Raw genomic sequence first — 4854 nt, forward strand, 5'->3', positions numbered from 1 at the left:
AGGATACAATACAACAGCAAATTATAAAAGAAGCAAATCTTAACAGTTTTCCGACTTTTAGTAACTTAAGCCCGTGGGAAATCAAACTAAGCGCTCAGAGGAGACTGAATTATTCTTTAAAAATTAACCTGTTCTGACGTCGAAAATATTGTTATTTTACTTCGGTACTACTTTTAACTTGAAGTAAATAAATTCTGTATGCTTTGTCGAAGACATACGCTTCTTTTATTTAACTTCAAGTAGATTTAAATTTCGTGAGCTTATAATAATAACACATTGACCTTAAAAATAGCATTTTTCTTTTTATCTAGAAAGGGTGATTAACTTTAAATATTTTCTACGTGTAACGTACTAGTACTACTCATACACTTAGACATAAATTGCTGTAGTAGTATGTATGATATATACTAACAAACTCTTGTTGCATAATTTCAACTTCATAGGTATTTTCACAACTTAGGACTAGAATAGCTTTTTGTTTTTTGTTTTTTTTTTTCAATGTCAGTATTATTCTTGAGGATCATATAAATTATTTGTACCAACTGTTCTATTCTAGTAAATTTCGACATAATATATTTTTAGTAGTACAAAAATAAAAACTTTCGTTATATCAGTTTAAAATATTAATGAACGCTAACATGTGTTTCTAAATCTTCCTAACAATGTTTTTATTATGACGTGCAAAATAATAATAATAATAATAATAATAACAGAAACCAGGCATGCAATTACCAGAAGAATAGTTTTTAGGCACAGCACGAGCCGATATAAACTATTTTATATACAATTACTAAACAAAATAAATTAAAATAAAATAATAAAACCATAATATTAAACGAAAAAATAAAAATGTGCATGTGAGTACGTATGAGAGCGTGTACGCGTGAGTGCGTGTGTGTGGGTACAGAAGTTTTCCCCATTATTTATAGTAAGTTTTCTGTTTCTGCATAACCCAGCCCCAACAACCAGTGTTCAAGTACTTCTTTCAGTTCGTGAGTAGTGAGAGCATTTATTTTTATTTTACTGTGTACGCGGTTATATAGGCGCGGTAAAAGGTAGTGAGGATGTCGTTTTGCAAAGGTTGTTCGTGAAGAGGGAACCGGAATTCGGTATACTCGCTGCTTAAGTCTGTGCTCGTGATCTGGTAAGGCTACTGCAACTTTATGCATAGACATTACACCTCTTAGTATGAACAGTTGCCGAACTCTTAACAACTCGCAATCTTTGTGTAGTAGATCCGAACTATACCTAAATGGCTTGCCAAGCATGACCTTAAGAACTGATCTCTGAGCTCTCTCGACTCCGATCATAATTGACTTGGCAGCACCACCCCAGACTCCTATACAATAGAGGATAAGGGACTGACACAGTGCCCTGTACACATACGACATAATGTTATCGGGAGCTGAGTGTCTGAGGGACTTAAACACAAAGGTAGTTTTGCGAATTCTCGATGCCATATCGGTTATGTGGTTTTTGTAGGACAGGTTTTCGTCTATTATGACACCCAAATATTTTATACTGGTTGTGCGGGCTATCGGATGACAATCACAGTATGAGGGTATTAGGCTGCAGGTATGTAATTTTAAACATGCCGTTGCGGGAGGTTGTGATTTGCGCGTTTTGTGAAAGGCTATGTGCTTAGTTTTATTAATATTTAACGTCAGCAAGTTTCTCAAAAGCCAATCAGCTACACTTGACATTCCTTGTTCTGCTGCTTTGTAGGTTTCCTCCCATGTAGTACCTTGAAAGAATATTGCTGTATCATCGGCGTAACAAATGATGTCTTTTAATCCCGACACGCCTTCAAACATGTCGCTAATATACACAAGGAACAGAATAGGTCCAAGAATGCTTCCCTGTGGCACGCCGAATCTAACTGGTAATTCACCGCTAACATCCGCACCCACTCGCACCCGTTGATACCGCGTTGACAAGTAGCTGTTAAACCACTCCAATGCCAATCCTCTTATTCCCAGGCCCTCTAGTTTTTTAACTAGAATGGGAATCGAAACAGTGTCGAATGCCTTGGCCAGGTCAATAAACACGCCGAGACAGCACTTATTTTGATCCAACGCGGTCGACACTATATTTGACACTAATGTTACTGCATCCTCTGTGGATCGCCCACGCCGAAAGCCGTATTGTCTATCCGGGATTAGGTTATTACTTTCAAGGTAAGAAGTTAGTCTCCTGTAAACCAATCTCTCCAGCAATTTTGAAAAAACTGGGAGCAAAGAAATAGGTCGATAGTTACACGGGTTGCCTTTGTTACCATTTTTATGAATGGGTGTCACCAATGCTGTTTTCCAGATTGTTGGAAAAGTACCGGATGATAGACTTAAATTGAATATATGCGTTAGAGGTTTAACTATGGAATTCTTGATATGTTTTATGAAGATTGGTGGACACCCGTCGATTCCAGGAGAACTATGAGGTTTAAGATCACATATAAGACTGTTTACTTCACCTTCATCAGTAGGAGTTAAGAAGAAAGAATTAATAGGAGAATTAATTCCTTTAATTGCCGCTGCAAGAGACTCCTGCGTGGTAGCCAGCCTAGTGAGTGATTTGTGCGCTAGGTCTTTTCCAACATTGATGAAATATTCATTGCAGTGATTAAGGGACGAAATTTTATCTTGTTTGATTTCCAGTAGGTCAAGGGAGGGCGTATGCATTTTATTTAGATTACATATATTTTTGATGGTTTTCCAAAGCTTTTTTGAGTTGTTTTTATTGCTTAACAGCATTTGTTTGTGATAATTAATTTTGAGTCTGTAGAGGAGGCTATTCAAAAAGTTTCTATATCTTTTGTACGTCAATACAATTATTTCATTATTCGGATTGTTACGAGCTTGGAGGTGAAGACGATCTCTGTGTCTTTGGCATCTTATGAGTCCAGGTGTGATCAATGGCTTCAAGATAAATTTCGAACGGGACGTGATTACTGTTTTAGTGTTTTCTGTAGGTTTTTTATTTATAGTCCTTGTGAAAATTTGCGCAGCGTCATTTACGTCTTTGTTGTCAATGACATTGGCCCAGTTGACAGAATTAAGATCATTTGTGATGGCATCGTTGTCAGTCTTTGTTCGCGAGCGTTTCGCATTTTGTCTTAGCTGTTGAAGAGAAAGTCCTACCATACAAATATAGTGGTCCGTTATATCAGAAACGCACACCATACCCACAGCCTGTCTTGGATCTCTCACAAAAATATGGTCAAGGCAAGCCTTTCCTCTTGTCGGCTTATTAATGGCTGAAAACAACTGGTGTTCAGTCAGTAATGAAATATATTTGCTACATTGGTCTCCAAGTGGTACGGAGCACAGGTCCAGGTTAATATCTCCTGTAAGGATGACGTTTTTCTTATTTCGAGCTTTGGTCAAAACTTTATCTAAAGATGATAAGAAGTTGTCCACATTGTTAAAAGATGGAGACCGGTATATAGCTAGAACAAGTAGATTTGGGTCGAAATTAATCTCTAAGCAATTACTATCCTCACAGGAAGACTCCTGCACTATGGCACTCCAGGAGTCCCTGACGTAGACAACTACACCCCCACTCTTGTTAATATACTTGTGTGTACGGAAGGCATTAAATCCAGAAATTTGCGGTATCACAGTGTTCTCACTTAACCAACACTCCGTCAAAACTATGATATCAAGTTCAGGCTTAAAACGTTGTAGGGTAACCAAAAATGCATCAAAGTTCTGCTGAACGCTCCGAATGTTAAATGAGAGAACCTTAAAGTTATGGTCAATGGATAGAAAACTATTGCAAGCGTCAACGCTTTCGAGCAAGCTACAGTCTATCGAAAGTGAGTTGTCAACGTCTCGTAAAAGGTCAGCTATACTTTGATTTTATATATAGAAAAAAAAAAAGCAAAAGTAATTAACTTTAGCTTTTATGTAAAACAACAAAAATTATTTATAGTCAAACAAGAGATTTACATCATAAACTACAACATCGTATGTCGTCGCTACTTATATTACGCTTCTTATATCATTTTCTTCTTTACATGACTAACAAACACAAGCATTCGAATAAAAGATAATCATCCAAATCGGTTAAAAATCGAAAAGCGGAATATAATATATGTAGCTACTTATGGTCCGGTCGCTTATTTAAAGAATGCGTTTCTGACAGATCGTGATCGACTGGGCGATGATGGCGGCAAAATTTTAAATATCTTTTATTTACCTTATTAACGAGTGATAAAATTAAAAATCGAATGATTATGCCAACTTACAGTAAATGTATTAATTTTGTGCTAAAATTATTACAATTACAATTTATCACAATAATTACAAATTAATTAACAAATATAAAAACAATAGATTTTAAAAGTCAAACCAAATCAAACGACGCTGCTTCAAGGTTATCTCAACTGTTTGTTTTTGGAGTGATGTGACAAAATAACGAAGAAGAAGACAATGTAATCGAATATTTTTCTCTATAATATATGCTGTGTGGTTACGGCATTAAAGAATATAGCCACATCCTCTCTTCCCGTGGGTGTCGTAAGAGGCGACTAAGGGATAGCACAGTTCCACTACTACCTTGGAACTTAAAAAGCCGACTGATGGCGGGATAACTATCCAACTACTGACTTTGAAATACACAGGCCGAAGACGGGCAGCAGTGTCTTCGATGCGACAAAACCAGCCCAGCGGTCGCCAACCCACATATGAATTCACGTCATTTTTGGCATGAACTTGTGGAGGCCTATGTCTGGACATAGGCCTCCACAAGTTCACGTGGTGTGTAGGTAGTGGACTACGAAAGGCTGATTTGAAGTGTGAATATAATCTGTCGGTATAATAAACAATAAAACATTATAATTTTATGATATATAAT

The sequence above is a fragment of the Melitaea cinxia genome, chromosome 1, assembly GCF_905220565.1.
Source record: "Melitaea cinxia chromosome 1, ilMelCinx1.1, whole genome shotgun sequence".
NCBI classification, from domain to species: Eukaryota; Metazoa; Arthropoda; class Insecta; order Lepidoptera; family Nymphalidae; genus Melitaea; species Melitaea cinxia.